This window comes from Ambystoma mexicanum, chromosome 11, assembly GCF_040938575.1.
Source record: "Ambystoma mexicanum isolate Mex_15411 chromosome 11, UKY_AmexF1_1, whole genome shotgun sequence".
Lineage (NCBI taxonomy): Eukaryota > Metazoa > Chordata > Amphibia > Caudata > Ambystomatidae > Ambystoma > Ambystoma mexicanum.
This window is the reverse complement of record NC_090934.1, coordinates 1,229,887,474-1,229,906,035: the sequence shown is the minus strand read 5'-3', so window position 1 is coordinate 1,229,906,035 and position 18,562 is coordinate 1,229,887,474.

Here is an 18,562-nt window from a genome sequence, read left to right as displayed (position 1 = left end):
ATTAGTGAAAATGACAGGAGGAAATACACTGACCATAGGGGACAAAAAGGGTCTCCTGGCAGCCATTCTTGGAGAGAGGGCTGATGACCTATGGAGGAGACTGGGATATTCAAGTGTGACTGCACAAAACACAGCACATGATGGAGCAGCGTTCAATATTTGTAGGACAGATGTTTGGAGGGCTCTCAGGGTACAGTATACTGACACATCAGATATGGGTAAAATTATGACATGTAAAATGAAAGAAGATGAAGACCCTAATGCTTATATTCAAGATATACAGGAGAAATGCAGCTTGAAACTCGCAAGCCATGGGAAAAGACAGTGACATTGTTTTACCATATGTTATGCCAAGGTTGCCTGAGCCAGTACAGAGGCAGATGAAAAAACAAGTGGGGATGGAAGCAAAGCCATGGGCTGAGATGCAGTTGACAATAGCTAACCATTTATTTATTTATTAACATTTTTAAAGCACACAGCAGCCCAAAGGCATCATGGTGCTGTTACAAGAAAATCTGTTACATGTAACAGAAAAAATCATAACTGGTTACAGTGGAGCAAAGAGATGTTACATACATGAATAATGAATTGCAGGTACAGTAACAATCATTTATGCATACTTAGATACAATTGTTAGTATCAGGGAAATACAGTGGCCATCAGGTGGGTCAGTTGAACAGGGTGGTTTTGAGGCCTTTGCGGAATGTGCTATGGGAGGTTTGAGTTCAAAGGACGTTGGGCAAGGCATTCCAAAGTTTGGGGGCTAGATAGGGGAAGCATATACCTCCTGCTTTAACCCTTTGGATTGAGCGTATGCGTAACTGGTTGTGTCCATCTGGGGCGTGTAGAGGTATCTCGGTTAATGGTTTCTAAAAGGTAGGAGGGGGCGGTGAGGCTAAGGCATTTATCGGTTAAGGTAAGCGTTTTAAATGTTATTCTTTCCTTAAATGGAAGCCAGTGGGCATCTCTCCTGGCTTGGCTAATGTGATCCCTCTTAGGGATGTTGAGGGCCTCTCTAAGCACATTATTTTGTACTGTCTGAAGCCGGTTTAGGGTTTTTACAGAGGTGCCTGCTAGGAGAGCATTACAATGGTGAGGCAGTTTTAGTTAGTTAGGAATGGCTTAACAGGATTGATGAGTTTGGTGGTGTGGGCAGAGGCAGAAGCAATGGCACTGACCTGTTTGTCCATAGATAATGTGGCATCTAGATATACACCTAAGGTCTTTACAGATGGGGAGACTGGGATGGTGGTATTTTCAATGATGAAGTTATCGTATTTGGGGTTGAGTTTGTTCAGAGTTCTTTTTGGGCCTATGATGATGATCTCGGTTTTGTCTCCATTGAGACATAAACCGTTGGTGGCCATCCAGGCCTGGATGGTGGAGCAGATCTGGAAAAGGGCTGCAGAGTCATGGCCGTAGGAACCTGTGAGTGAGAGGAGGACTTGAGTGTTGTCGGCATAGTTTGTGTAAGCTATGCTGAAGGAGTCAAGTTTGTCACAAATGGGCTTGGTGAACAGGTTGTAGAGTGTAGGGGCAGTGCAAGAACTCTATAGCACACCACAGTGGATGGTGGTGGGAGCAGCGTTAGCTGTGTCTGAGAAGACTTTCATTGCTCTGCCTTCTAAGAAGGAGGTGATCCAGGAGGTGGCATGGTTAGAAAAGTGGGCCGCGCTAGTGAGGTGGGAGGTGAGAGTTTTGTGATCTACAAAGTCGAATGCGGCTGATAGGTCCAGTAGTAGTAAGAGGGCTGGTTTCCCAGTGTCCATTATTTTGGAGATTTGGTTTTTCAAGTCCTGGAGGGCAGTTTCCGTTCCATGGCCTTTGCGGAATCCTGATTGCCTTTTACTTAGGATGGAGTGGGTTTCAAGGAAGTGCTGGATTTGGTTGTGGGCGGCCTTGTCAAGGATTTTAAGGAGGAAAGGGATGGTGATGGGACGGTAGTTGCTGGGGGATGATGGGTCTAGGGATGGGTTCTTAAGAAGGGGATGGACCCAGGCTTCTTTGAGGCTGGTTGGGACGATGCCTGAGGTGAATGATGCATTAATGAAAGTGTGATAAGTGGAGGCAGGGAGTCAGCGCTATCTTTAATGATGTTAGGTGGGCAGATATCACCTTTACATGTGGAGGGTATAATGTTTTGTATGAGCGCAGTGACTTCGGTTTCAGAGACGTCTCTGAATGTGAAGAGGGGGGGCATCTGTTTAGTGGTGGGTGGTGTGTCCGACGGGTCTGATTTGGATAAGAGAGTGCATTGGGTTAGTATTTCATCTTGGAGGAGTGAGATTTTATTTATAAGTGCTTCTTGTATACTGTTGCACCAGGCTTGGCCTTTGGTTATCTCATCAGGGCTAGCAGGTGGGGAGGTGAGATCTTTGAAGATGAGATTAGTTCCCTGGACTTGGAGTTGGCCTTGGAGATACAAGAGTTAATGTTATTTGATTTGGCAGTGAGTATCGCTTTTTTGTATACTGATGAGGTTCTTTTAAAATCATCTCTAGTACCATCACAGGAGTTGGATTGCCAATTGGAAAAGGCAGTCCATTTGTTGGGCCGGAGGGCCAGTAAGTCCTCAGTGAACCATGAATTGGTGTTCATGGATCTTGTCTCTTTTTTTGCTTCGAAAGGGGCAATGGCGTTAATGGCTTTCGTGAGGATGCAAGAGTAGATGTCAGCCAGGACCTTTGGGTCATTGGAAAATGGGGGTTTAAGTTACTTGATGTCTAGGAGGGGACGTAAATTGTCTGCCGTAAGTTTTTTGGAGATTCTGACCATGGCAGTGGGGCGCATAAGAGAGTGATTTGGTGGTGGTTTTGGTGGGGATGGAGAGTTGGATGCAGTTGTGATCTGTCCATGGATAGGCAAGGTTGGATGTTATGGTGGAGGAGAAGTTGTTGTCTGCCACCCAGTCAAGGGTGTGGCCTTTGGAGTGGGTGGGGTCAGTGACTTTTTGTGTGAAGCCTAGATCTTTGAGGTCTTTGGAGAGGGCTGATGCAGCTTTGTCTTTAGGTTCAGTGAGACCTAGGTTGAGGTTGCCGAGTAGAAGGGATTTGGTTGAGTTTTTCAATTTGTTGTTTAAGGCGTGGAGGAGGTGCCATTGGAAGTCGAGGGGTATTCCAGACGGTCTGTATATAATGTGTATATTTAAGGTGTCATTGGCTGATGTGGGGAGTTTGACTGAGAGGAGGTCGGTGTTACCTTCCCAGGTGTGATGGCACAGTCTGACGGGGAGTTCATTTCTGTGTATGAGGCCAAAACCCCCTCCTATGCCATGCTTTCTATCCTGGCAAAGGATGGAATAGCCTTGAGGGAGGGTAAGTGTGATAGCTGAGTCGGAGGCCTCGCTGAGCCAGGTTTCTGTGATGGCCAGTAGGTCTAGGTCGGATGTGATGATGAGGTAATTGATTTCGAGAGCATGAGCTGAGAGGGATCGGGCGTTGATAAGTGCACATTTGAGTGCATCAGTGGTTTTAGTTTTATTAGGAAAGGATGAGAGGGTGTGGGTAGTGGTGTGGTCTGATGTGGATGTGGGTGTGGTTGTGCCTTTGTGGCTGATGAGCTTGGGTTTAGGGGACCGCGGTGGTGGTGTGACTGGGTGTTGAGGTGAGGTCAGGGATGTGGTTGCTGAGTTACACAAGGCAAGTTTAGTAGGAGCGGAGTAGGCGGCTTTGTTGCAGTGGCCTAGTGAGAGGTTTCTATAGTGGATTGATTTAGGGAAGCTGGGAATGGACAAAGGGTAGGTGCATGTTCTTAGTCTTAAATTCCTGATTTCTGTATGAGTTGTGTGGGCTTGAGTGAGTGAGATTGACTATTATTACAAGAGACGGACAAAAAGAAAGATGAAAATAGAAAAATCGAGGAAGCCAAGATGGTTCAAAAGTTGTCAACATTTTCCATAGAAGGGGTGGTATTGACGAGCAGAGAAGGAATGGGAATGCAGGAAGCAATGGGTACATCACATGCAAATAATCTGCGCCCGATGGACCAAGGTGGGTACGGGCAGAGGTATGGGTTATAGGAGAAGCGAAGGTGGATTTCAGAATAACCAACATGGATTTTACAACACACAGAACGAGAACCAGTTTGCTCAGGGAAGATATAACCAATGAGGGATTTTCGGAAGGGTTTGCCCAGTATGTTGGAATTGTGGAATGACAGGACATATTGCGCGCGTATGCGAGAGCCAACGGAATGTACAAAATGACCAGTTCTCCAGACGGGAGAGCTTATCGTCCTCCATACAGCACACAGACCAGAGAGGGCTTTGCCCAAGATCACACATTTTATCGGGCACAAGTACCACAAGTACAGCAGGTGCCACAGCAGGGACAAGCACAAATGAATCCACCACAGGGGCAGTCACAACAAGCCCATATGCAGACACAGCAGTATGCGAATACAGGACACGTGTTGACACCTAGAATAGGAGTAGTCACAGTGGTTGGAGGAAATCCTTTTACAGGGACAGGGTTGAGTTTGTACCCACAATAGGACAGCTCACAGGGTGACTTGATGTGTTCAGTACTATCCGTGACACCAGACCCCTGGAGAAACCAAGGGTCGATGTGACGATAGGAGGAGAATCCTTTTCTTTTCTTGGAGACTCTGGAGCAACTCGTTTGTGTATATGAGAGGGAAAGTATCCAATATCAGGTATTGCCATGAATGCTCAAGGTTTCTCTGGAGCTATGAGTTGGGTTCCTTTTACTGATAAATTACCAGTCTCCATAGGAGAATGTGACATGTCTGTTCCTTTATATATTCAAGACAGAGACCAGTTAATATTTTAGGAAGAGATCTAATGACGAAACTTAATATGACGATTTAATTTACTGATTAAGGTAAAGTGTGCTCCACTCCAGGAATACACTATTTAAACGTGGGAGAGTTCATACTTACGTTCACAGGACAAGTGTCTCTGCCAGGCATTCCAGTAGATCCAGAGATTTGTCTTTATGGAGTAAGCATTTTGTTGACATGGCTACCTGGTTTGGTAGGGAAGATTGTAAGGATACCTGATGAGTTTTTGTTTAGACCACAAATACCTATGAATGAGGAAGGTGGACCGACTATTCCAATAGAGTTGGAATCAGCTATAGTACGATGAGAGATGGCAATGTTCGAAGGGATAGACGGTGATGGTAGACCATGGAGAACAGTGATAGCTCTTGAGGAGAAATGCAGAGAGACTGACATAACTGATAATGATATGTTCAGGGAGGGCTGAACAGCTGATGAAGTGGTGTTCTTCATGAGCATTACATACTGGATAAAGATAAAAAAAAGGCAAGTCCCACAAAAAATGGCGACAATGCAGCAACGGCCAGCATTTTTTCAGGAAGATCTTGAAAAGGTGCAGAGCGCCCTATGGACCACAGGCCCCTATGATGTCAGTTTATTAAAAGTGATAGAGGAGGTTAAAATAAAGCTTAAACCAGGAGCAATTTTACCGTGAGCAAAACATTACCATAGGTCTCGAGAAGCTGATGAAGGTATATTTCAGACTATTTCAGCACTGATGAATCAGGGGATTCTGGTACCATCAGAATCATTGTGTAATACCGCGGAGGGTCATAGATATTTATCCATGGTTTGAGATATCTAAACCAGATTTTAGAAGCTGAGTTTCCTTTAGTTCCTAATCCTGTGAAAATATTATGTAGTATCCCAGTAGAAACTCAGTAATTCTCGGTGATCGATTTGAAAAATGCGTTTTTCTCGATCCCGTTGCACAAGGACTCCCAAGACTTGACTTTATTTACGTTTTGCAAAAAAAGACTAAAACACACCCGGCTGCCTCTAGCGTACTGTGAGTCCCTATCGACCTTTAACAGAGTCCTACAGATGGATCAAGGCTATATCGATCTCAAAAGTGCAGTGATACAGTACATAGATGATCTATTGATTTGCAGTAAAACAGAGGAGGAGTGTAGACAGGACTCTATCCAACTAATGACTATTTTAGCAGAAAAATAATAAAAGGTGGACAAAGAGAGGTTACAGCACTGTCAAAAAGAGGAGTTATACATAGGTCAGTTAATATTGCTTGAAGGAAAAAAAGTTACACCTGAGAGAGCTAAGGCAATCATGAAAACATCAAAACCAAACACAGTGAGACAGATTCCTAAATATCTTCACTCTCGAGCTCTTTGCTCTTCTGCCTCCAACTCCCTCAGGGTCAGTCGCTTCTCCAAGCAACAAGTTGGTCGTAGATCTCTCTCTTCGGCTGGGGCCTCCCTCTGGAACAGCCTCCCTGTCTCCCTGAAACTTGAGGAGAAACATCTTTGGCTCCGGAAGCACCTGAAAACCTTTCTCTTTTCTTCTGCTTTCTCTCCCCCTCTACCCTGCTGAAGTCCTGGCTGACACTGTGTCTGCACTGGTTACCTAGCCACCCATCTTATCTGGGGCCCAATCCCTGCCACTGGCACCCCGGCACTGCCTCCCTGGCAACCCCTGCACCTGGGGACTGCTTTCTGTATCTCTACAGTCCCCCACCAGCCCTTATGAACCCCACCTGCACTCGCCACCAGCTGGCCATTTATTTATCTTGTTATTTATTAGCCCATCTACTGCACTTTCCACTCCACCTCCCCCTTGCACTTTTCCTTCCCCCCCTTCCATTGCACTTACGCAATCTGAATGATACCTGGCCTAGTAGGATTGTTGTCTGTCTTCCCTCCGTTCCCCCTCCCTTGCCTCGTCACGCCTTGAAACACTTGTGTATAGGCGCGTTATAAATGACATATCACATCATATCATCTCATTATAGCACGTACACAAGGCCATTTCTGCAAGCATTAATGAAACCACAAGTTGGTAAAACAGAACTAGAATGGACCGTAGAAATGGTGGAAGGATTTGAGGAATTAAAAAGGGAAATTTGTACAGCTCCAGTTTTAGGGATTACCAATTACAGCAAGGAATTTTATTTGTTCTCACGCACAAATGGGTCAGTAATGACAGCAGTACATATGCAAAGGACAACATTAGGGTACAAACCTTTAGCATATTACAGTGGGATTCTAGATCTAGGTATGAGAGGACGCTTCCCTTGCGGACAATCTGTGGCAGCTGCCGTGTTTGCAATTGAGAAGTCCACAAGTATTGTCATGGGCTGCTCTATGACACTTTACATGGAGCATACTCCCTTTGCCATTGTAGAGAAACCCAATGGCACATTGGCATTCCAAAGAGCTTCAGCGTATGATGTAATGATTTCTAACCCAACAATTAAAATTGTAAGATGTAAAATAGTGAAACCAGCCACATTCATAGCTGAACCCATACAAGAAGGTGATCATGTGCACGACTGTGCCAATTATGTTGAATTTTATGATGATATACCCCATGTGAAAGAGAATGCTTTGGCGGCAGTGGAGATTCTTTTTATTGATGGTTCTTTGAAAATTGATTTGTCTAGTGGGGAAAGACATTCAGGCGCTGCAATAGTGAGACACAGATTCAATGGAGAGTTTGAATTAGTGGCGAGTGTAAGGTTACTGTCTCACTTTTCAGCACAAGCAGCAGAATTTATTTTCGCACTTGAGAAACATGAAGGATAGGAAGTGACGGTGTACAGAGATGTAGAAGTCAAAAGGTTTGCATATTCTCCAGATATTTTGAGTTTTGACACTGAGGATATTAAAGAAAAGTCATCTAAAACCATGTTAGTTCAGGAGAGGTTTAATGTTCTGTTAATAACCCAATTCATAGAGATTCAGGGAAGCACACCACAGGAAGAGCAAGAGCTATGGATACGAATGAGGTGTTCTTTATCCCCCACGGAAGATTTATGGCAACAAGACAGCCCTGGAAAGCCAGTGATGCCAGTACATTTATTGAAAGTCACGCTTGAACAGCTGCATTACCCAGTGCATTTAACTACAGAAAATGCTGCTGCTAATATTGCAGAAAACTGGTTTATTCCTAATTTGTTGGAACAAGTTACACTGTTTATGGTGAATTGCATTGTGTGTCAGAAGTTTACTGCTGGGCATATACTGAGAACGATTAGAGGAGTAATAGCTCAACCGAATGGTCTGTTTCAGCATTTAGATATGTATTGACTATGTTGATATGCTGCAGACATGTAATGGATATGATATGATAGGCTATTTATAACACACTTAAAACCCAGAGGTTTTTAAACGTGGACCCGGGGATCAAACCCCTGTTGCTCCATCTTGTCTTCTTGCCTTGCTTTGAAGTCAAGCACGTTGCCTCTGAGCTATCCTCCCGAGACATAGGTATATGTATCTATATTAGTGGTGGCGTGCCCCTTCTCAAGGTGGACCGAAGCTGGTCTGTGTGCCACTTTCACAGTGACATTTTTTGTACACAAAGGTTTCCTGAGGTGTGGTGTGTGTGAAGTGCTAAGATCCGATAATGGGCCACATTTTGTCAATTCGTTATTTGAACAAATAGGGCTTTTGTTATGTATAAAGCACAAGTTATCTTCTGTGTATCACCCGCAAGCGAACAATCTTGTGAGAGACTCAACGGCCTCCACAAAGATAGGATAGCCAAAATTAAATTGACTTTGAAAAAGGGATGGCTGTATTGCCTACACCTGGCCTTATGTGCACTTCGGAATCTGACAGGGTCCGACCACCACCTCACCCCACATGAGTTAGTAACAGGGCGTCGAATGAGAATGCCCTTTACACCTCCATCTAGAATTAGAAGTGATGCCAAGAGTGTAGCCAAAACTCTAGGTGATGAGATGCACAATTATTTGACATGTATGAATACCAGTATTTTTTTCATTTCAGATCAAGTCAGGCATCAGGGGGTGGGGCGGTCTAGGAGCATAGAAGAAGATAATTTGGCAACCAATCCAAGTGGACTATTACCACCACCTAAGTTATATGTTGGGGACCTGATCCGTATCAAGAACTTTACCTGGAAGTGGCATGAGCCTCACTTTAATGGCCCATTCTGTGTTGAGGAAGTATCCCCTTCTGCTGTTAACCCCTTAAGTGCCATGGGTGAGGGATCTCATCCTTGGGATTACCTCCCTGTTACCAAGGATGAGATACTTTGTCCTTGGCACTTAAGGGGTTAATGAAACAGAAAACGTTAGAAGGCATTGGATGGCGAAAAACCAAAATCACCAAAAAAGGTCTTGGCACTGGGGGGGGGACCCATGGCAGTTAAAAAGTTAAGGTTCAGGGAAGACAAGCTTGGTTGCATCTGAACGAGATGAAGGCTTATAAAGGCAAGACCCTCCCTCCCACCATTGCTTATTCAGAAGCTAGACAAGAAGAATTTCCGCGTGTGCAAACTCGATCGATTACTATGAAGAAGGAAGATTAAGCACCATGTGATTAATATGTACTTTATTTGGACTGGAATTCAATAGACACTCCTTATATACATTTTTACAGAGAGTGCAGATGGTGCAGGGACTTGCAGAGAAATCCAGATTTTGAAAAAAGCTTTATATGTATGTATATATTGAAGCAGTGAATAATGCACCAGAGTTATACCTAAATTTCAGTTCTTGATCAGAAATTGGAAAAGAGATCAATATCCAGATTCATTTTGTGGAGAATATTTGTTTTAGGTGATAAGAACACATGATACCTGCGGACAGTGATGTTCATCGGCTTGTGGTTGTTGTCTTTGTGTTCATACTTCAATCTTACCCTGCTCTTGTCAGAAGAGACGTTAATATTCATACTTCTTTAAAGGGTCCTAAAAATGATACAGCGATAAGAAGACTCCACATTGCTATAATTGAACACATTGTACAGTTTACAGATATAAAAGTAGCTCAATCATTGTGTTAGAAATGATTAATGAAGAAAACAACACGATTATAGAGAGAACACAAGTTCAGCCAGCAGTAGGATGGCACAAGAAATGGTTGCCCAGATTTCGATGCTTAATATATATTTGCATGACTGTTCTCATCGTCTTTTTGTTCCTTATCTTTCACAGTCTCTGTCATCTTATAGTGTGTACAAAGAAAGTGTTCCTATGATTCGCCTCACTATGAAAATGAATAATGACAAGTTCCTTGATATCTACAAGTATATTGGGAGACATAAAAGAGATTTCGAGGAGGATAATGAAGGGATAAATACCTATTTAGATAATTCTGCTCACCTGGGGAATAACATGTGGTATCAACACATGAAAAAGTTAGGGGAAAGAGCATCTGATGAGAGTTGCTATGTCTGCTCTCTTATCCCCTATGCCATGAATACAGAAACCTTCCGGAAAGCGGGCAGGAGCCCCCACCTCTACTCCTTCGGAGCGGGCAGGAGCCCCCACCTCTACTCCTTCGGAGCGGGCAGGAGCCCCCACCTCTACTCCTTCGGAGCGGGTAGGAGATCTTACCCCTCCTGGGTCCTTCCTGCCACCACTGCAGGGCCTCACTTGCAGCCTACCACCCTTTTGGCTCACAACCCGCACGCGCCGACATTACAAAGAAACAAAATGTCGGGCGCGATGCGGGATGAAAGCGAGGCTCGGCCTCGACTTCGTTGCTAGGCAACGCGTCCCTGCTCCACATTACCAGGAACTTCCGCCGGCAGGCGGAACAGCCGGCGGCCACCACAAGGCCACTATAAGGCCAAGCTGCCCTATTTGCCCCTGTTCGCCGCTGGCAGGCGCGAGGCGCTCGCCCCTATCGAACCTTGCTATTGGGACTTGCTTCCGTCATAGACATCCACCTGCTGCACCTGTTGCCACCCTTCTCCATAAAAAGTACCTTCGGTCCAGGATCCATAAAGTGCCGAGTGCCAGGTCTCATGCTCCTTCTGGAACCTACCTACAACATCCTGATTATGCTGGCACCTATTCAGGGTAAGAAGCTCACTACCAGCATACAACCCCAACCGTTATTGCAACCTTGTTGCACTGTTAGTGTATAGCTGTGTGGCCTGAGTATACTCGCCACTTTTAAATTGTGTTGTGCCCTATGGTCGCTTTCAGACCACTCTTAAATTGTGTTGTGCCTTAGGGTCGCTCTCAGACCACTCTTAAATTGTGTTGTGCCCTATGGTCGCTTTCAGACCACTCTTAAATTGTGATGTGCCTTAGGGTGCCTTTCAGACCACTCTTAAATTGTGTTGTGCCTTATGGTCGCTTTCAGACCACTTTTAAAATGTGTTGTGCCTTATGGTCGCTTTCAGACCACTCTTAAATTGTGTTGTGCCTTATGGTCGCTTTCAGACCACTCTTAAAATGTGTTGCGCCTTATGGTCGCTTTCAGACCACTCTTAAATTGTGTTGTGCCTTATGGTCGCTTTCAGACCACTTTTAAAATGTGTTGTGCCTTATGGTCGCCTTCAGACCACTCTTAAATTGTGTTGTGCCTTATGGTCGCTTTCAGACCACTCTTAAATTGTGTTGTGCCTTATGGTCGCTTTCAGACCACTCTTAAATTGTGTTGTGCCTTATGGTCGCTTTCAGACCACTTTTAAATTGTGTTGTGCCTTGTAGTCGCTTTCAGCCCACTTTAAATTGCGCTGTGCCTTATGCCTTTGTCAACTTCTAAGTGCCATGCCCCACTATATTGGCATTACTAGCCACGATTAGGACTTCCCAAGTCTGAACCCTTGCTGTAGCATATCCGCCTTACAGATACTAACAGGATCTTCCAACCTAGACTGATAGTACATTTGCACCCCAATTCCCACCGGACTTACCAAATACAAGCACTATCTTGCCACTCCCACAATATCTACACTACTACCTGCTTCTCACACTCACGAGGGACCATAGCCTGGACTCTCCTAACCATCACCATAATAATGGCCCTCACCAACTCTACACCCTGCAACTTGCAAGAGAGAAACCTGCGACTTAGAGCTAGGCTCCCACGACTTTATGACATCAAAAATAAGAGAACCAACCCACCAGTACCCACGCGCACCTCCACTACCATTAATCCTAACCTCCTAGACCTTGCGACGATAAATCGTCCTCAACCACTTGATTACCCATACTACAAACAGAGGAGACCCAACCACCCCAATCCCAGAACTGCCAAAGATAACACGATAAATCCAACACTATCAGGAGCCCTTATTAATGCTAGGTCCCTTATAGCACACAATACCGAAATAGCAGATATACTGTCTATGGACAATTTAGATATCCTTGCTGTCACTGAAACCTGGCTCCATGATGCAGCTGGTCCTGCCCTCTCGACTGCCATACCAGATAACTTCAATATCCTAAGAGTCGACCGACCCAACACTAGAGGAGGTGGCCTGGCCATCATAACCAAAACACATCTAGCTGCCAGACTCACCCCACACCCAGCTTTCACATCGTGTGAACTTCTCTTAGCTAAAATACCCATCTCAAACAACAGCACTCTTACAATACTTCTTGTGTACAGACCACCAGGCCCACTAGGCAACTTTGAGGAAGACCTATCTAGCCTCCTCCCTGACTGCATTAAAGACTCCACTCAGCTCCTTCTACTAGGCGACTTTAACCTAGGCTTTAATGACGTTGAAGACAAACAAGCACAAGCAATCCAATCCATTCTAGCCAATCACGACATTACCCAAAATGTCCTAGCTCCTACACATACAAAAGGCCGCACGCTAGACTGGATAGCCAACTACAACTGCAACATCACCATCTCCAGTATCCTACCTCAAATATGGACCGACCATCATCTTATATGCTTCGCAGCCAACATCAAACCTCCCAAACCTAATAAGAATAAAATAGCACCCCCCATGCCAACAAGAAGTAAAAAAGAAATCACAGCTGAAAAACTATTTCCACTTCTCCTACAAACTCTCATAGCTAGTCCTAATGACTCCAAACCTAGTGAGTTAGTTGAATCATTTAACAACGCCATGACCAAAGCTCTAGACTTGATTGCCCCTACCAAACTCCATAAAAGTAAACGTGAAACTCACCTTAACTCCTGGTTCACCCCCCACCTCAAAGAAATGCGTATCCAAAAATGCAAACTCCAAGCTATTTGGAGGCATACTCCCTCTGCCGACAATAAAACCACACTTGCTAACTTTGCCAAAAAATACAAAAAGGAAATTATTCAAACGAAAAAAGACTCATTCAATGATAGAATCAGTAAAGCCAATTCTAACTCCAAAGAGCTCTTCACTATTCATCGTGAACTGGAAAACCCTATTGCCCCCACAGACAATGTCCCCAAGGACAAATCCTGGTGCACTAGCATCCAAAATGCTCTAGCAAATAAAATCATAACCCTTCAATCTAAAATTGCTGAGAAAAAAGCCTCCTTGAGCCCTCACGGTACTCACACCACCCCATTGAAGGAGTTACCCAGCACACCCTCCCAAAACAACGGTAAACCCTTCAGGTTTACCAATATCTCTATATTGGAAACTGAAAAGGTCATTCTGTCCCTTAAACCGTCTAATTGCAAGGCGACAGTTGCCCTGCGCAAATCATTAAGGATGCAGCTAGAGATCTAGCACCCTTCATCCCGAAACTTATTAATGCCTCCTTCAACACGAGCACTGCACCCACCAACCTTAAAGGATCCTGGGTTCTCCCCCTTCTCAAAAAACAGACACTTGACCCAGCTATCCCCACTAACTACAGGCCTATTACTACGGTCCCATTTCTCCTTAAAATCATTGACAGAGTAGCCTACCTCCAAATCCAAAACCATTTGGAGACGCACCAACTGTTAGGTACACGGCAATCTGGCTTCAGACCACTGTACGGAACCGAAACAGCCCTCATTGACCTCAAGACACAAATCGACGAGCTGAAGGATAAAAGTAATACAGCTATGCTCCTCCTCCTTGACCTGTCAGCGGCCTTTGACCTAGTGGATCTCGCAGTATTATGCAACCATCTAGCGTCTGCCGCTCACTTCTCAAGTGAAGCTATAGCATGGGTACAATCCTTCCTAGCCAACTGTTCGATGAGAGTGTTCTCCCCTGTAGCGGCAGCGGACCCAATCCAGATCACTTGTGGTGTCCCACAAGGCTCATGTGTCTCCCCGACTATGTACAATATCTTTACTAAGCCTCTCTTCGACAAACTTGACAAATTAGGGGTAACCTACACGAATTATGCGGACGATACGCAGATTCTCATACCTCTATCAGGCAACTTTGTCGAAGACACAGCTCTAGTAAACAAAATGTACCTCCTCATTCAGGCATGGATGGCGTACCACGGCCTCTGCCTAAATGACGACAAAACTGAGATATTAATACTGGGTTCCGACTCCAACCTAAAAAAACTGAGTCCCAACTATCGTAATTTCAACATAGATGGCAACACAATTAAGGTGGCCACCGAGGTGAAAACCCTGGGCTTTTACCTCGATTCCACTCTATCCCTTAAAAAACAAGTTAACACCCTGGCATCCTCTACAGCATACACCTGCAAATTAATCAGGACCTGTAGTCCTTACCTCTCTAAAACCAACTGCATCCTGCTTGCCAATGCATTAGTCATGTCCAAACTGGACTATTGCAATGCCCTCTATGCAGGTGCCAACAAATCCATCATAAATAAAATGCAAATCCTTCAAAACAACGCTCTTAGAGCAGCCCTTGACATACCCCGCAAAGCACATATTTCAAACGTTAGGAAAGACCACCACTGGCTCAAAATTAGCGACAGAGTCCTGCTCAAGACACTATCGCTTACCCATAAAGGGCTCAACAACACTGCTCCCCCCTACATCTCAGCCAGATTGACTAGAAAATCATCCAGGCACCATACTAGGGCTACTAACCACTACCTGCTCGAAACCCCTAGATTCAGACGCTCCAAAGCGGGCGGAGCAAGCTTCCCTGTCAAAGCTGCCCAGGCCTGGAACGCACTGCCCATTGCACTGAGAGCCAACTTACCCTATTCCAATTTTAGATGCAAGGTAAAAAACTGGCTCTGGACAAACGACAACTAACTCTCGTGGCACCCAATGACCACGATACCGTTGTCTAAAATGATTCTGTTCTCGTACCCACACCTGTACACTCCCTCAAAACTATAATATGCTAGTTTTTTTTCTTCCACACGGCGTGTAATGATATGTTCTTACTGCACTGTTATGTTGTTTTTCGTCTATACTCTGTATGTAACCCAAGCTTAAGTAACCTTGTACCTGCTGCGCCCGGCTACCCCTGGGTTTTGTGCGCATTATCAAATAAACAATACAATACAATACAATACAATACAATACAAGGAATTTCATTTCGAAGGAGGTATCAGTACACGATGCAAAGTGCCTCAGCCATCTTGCAGCATATACAGGACTGTTTCAAGGAAGTTGGGCGATGGAGATCAAAATGTTTTTTCCATATCAGGATTACTATATCAAAACCATACAAATGGAGAAGGAGCCTGGACGGAAAAGCAAACTACTTGTATTTACTGCTGCACAACAGGATGAGTTGATCATTGAAGAAATGAAGAGAATGAATTGTCCTGATGTGACAGAAATAGCAGGATCACCTGGATGTTGGGAACAAACTCAAATGTTGATCTATGGACGAGTGCATACCAAGAAGGGATGGGAAGAAGGAATGGTGTCCTGTGCAGCTCATCTGCTGAAGATGGAAACATATAAGAAGTGCAGAAAGAGAATGATGGATGCTTAAAGTCATGGACCAAGCACTCAAAATTGTTGACATGGGTAGAAGACAAATCTGGTGCAGTAGTTGTAGTCCTATTGGTTAATGCGACACTATGGGCCTCATTACGACCCTGGCGGAACGGGTTGAACGGCACCGTAAAATGCTGCGGCGCCGTTCAACCCGTTCCGCCACATTACGAGGTCCCCTCGCGGGACTCGTTAAGCACGCCTGGGAAAACCAGGCGTGCATACCGGGTCCCGCGAGGGGAAGAGGGAGCAAACAACGGGCCATCTCGTAATGGCCCGTTGTTTACTCCCTCTCCCATTCCCATTCAGCCCTATGGGGGATGAACCGTGTTGGTGCCCTCGAGTGAGGAATTACCGGGCCATCCGAACTCGGAATGGTCCGGTAAGTCCTCATTCCGAGGACACAGACACGGATGCGGTTTTGCCGGCAGCCATGCCACCAATAGTGGCATGCCTACCGGCATACCTCGTAATGAGGCCCAATGTTTCTGAAATCATGGAAAGGGATCGATATTTGGCTTGTGGATCCAAAGCTTATATTAAGTTGCCCAAGGATTGGGGCGGAGTGTGTTCCCTGGTGCTCCTCCATGTTCCAGCATTAGTGATTCCTCAGAGTGATCTAAAAATTGGTGAATTTCCAAAAGTGGATGATCATTTGAGAAAAAGAATATCGCTTGAACTCCTCCAACTGACGAAAAGAGAACATTATTTCTCAGCCAAGTAGATAATTGTGTATGAAACCATTCCTGAAAAGCACAAGTTGTTCTGCAAGACTGCTATGATAAGATCAGCTATATTCATGCCTGGAATTCCAAACAGTGGGAAATGCCAAGTGGTTGCAAATTGCCAGGTGGGAGTTTTTGTAGACAATCAATGCTACCATAAAGGGATTCAACACATCAAAGAAGAGCTGAGGGCCATACGACTGATGACCCTCCACAATAGATATGTACTTGATATAATCACAGTGATGGAAGGAGTTTTAACCAAAATCGGGCCTTCATGTTGCACATTTATAACTTCTCACGATGGCCAGAATGGAACCTTCACAGAGGCCATAACGTTGTTCACAGACCTGCATGCCAAGATGGAAGATGAGACAGTTCACATTGAAGATGACAGTTGGTTTGTCTATTTGTTTTCATGGATTCCACAGTGGTTGGCGAATATATTCCAGGCTCTTGGAGTAATACTGGTGGTAGTAATGTTTGGATTCTGTGTAGTGAGGATGGTGAATGCTCAATGCAAGGGAACAGCAAAGATGGTGGTAGCGATGAAGGTCATGATCAATGTCAAACCTGAAACAAATGCCAAGGAGCTGACTGATGACACTGTTAGAAAATAAATAGAGTCTAGCATTGTAGCACCTGAAGGAATCACGTTTCTGTTTCCAAATAATCATAAGAAGTATGTGGGACGATGGGTCTATTGTACCTTGAATGGACCATGTAACTACATGACCTGGAGTGTAGATGAACATGTCAAAACTGCAGGCACCATAAGGGGGGTGATGAAGATATGGACACGCAAGAAACACTTTTTCAAGAGAAAATACCAGGATGTGGAAACAACTGAGGAGGTGGTTGAGGACTCAACCAGAAGGGGGAATGTAGAGGAGCAGCTGCATGCCTCTGTAGGAAATCCTGCCCCACTACCTACCATATGTTGGAGACCTGAGCTTGTGCCATGTTTGACACAAGCAGCTGTGCCAATACTGCAGTGTGTGTTCGAGAAAAGATACCCATTGAGACAACCCTACTGAATGTATCCACGAAGGGACGAAAACTTGAGGGAGGAGCTCCCTGAAGGAATATGAGAGAAAGCAAAGAAAATGAACCAGTGACGTCAATAAAAGTATGTACGACGTCCCGAGATAATGACTGAAGAGGATTTATAGACCTTAAGGAAACTAATGATGAAGTAAAGAATCAAGTGAACTTTTCAAAACTAAAAAGATTACACGTGCATGATATGCTCCAGAAAAGCAACCGTTCAATACATGTACAGATGCTGAAACGCAAGGTAGACCAAGTCATCATAGAAGCTGGCTATATTTAGTTATTAGAACGCCGGCAAATCCAACATTGTACAGAAACTGGACATCAGTATCATGAATTTAGTAAGCCAGAACTCATGAAGTGGGAAGGGAAAGCTGTGTCACACCAAGAATAAGTGGAATCGTGGAGCTGCAAGACGAGGTTGTCTCGCCTGGACTTAAAACTAAAGCAGTGAAGGTCAGCTATCGATTCTGGAAATGGGTGAACATGCGAAGGATAAGTCATCTCTTGTTAAGGTGCAAAGAAAGAACACCAAGAGTGCCAAGTTTAATTCACTTAAAGCATTTAAAACCTGCAAAATGGAACAAATCAGGGTCTACTTTCACGTGAGCCAAGGATGAAAATAGAGATCGAGCTTGGAGTCCCAGATCACGATAGTGAGTGCTCTCACTCCCATGTATTTTAATAGGGAAGGATACTTTGCAAGGCCAAGTTCAAAGACAATCTTTATGGCAGAAGGCATAGGCGATGAGAGATGCTGGGCTAATTGGTTGACGTCATGTCCCATCTCCTTACACCTTGGTCTGGGCTTACATGCTGCTAAGTGAACCAAATGTTCCAGGTCTGGAACAAGCGTGCCAACCAATTATAGTAGTCCATGTGATGAAGGACCTTATAGTTTAAATACCAATGAGAAACTGTGTATCTAATGTTTCTGAAGATTACATGTTTTAGAGGTAGGCATATGTTGTCCACCTGAAAGTGGGGAGCCAATCTCAATCCTATTTCCTATATAAAGTATACTTAGATGTTCCCCATAAGCCAATCCCGACCTTTAGTAGGTTTTTCATTATTTCCACGTAGTATGACGTAACCTCTGATGTATTTTTGATATAAAGTCTATGTTTTGTGAAAAGATTGCTTGCAGAACCTGAGCGTACGTCCGTTGATGTTCATTGTAAACTCCCTGTTTTGGACTCGA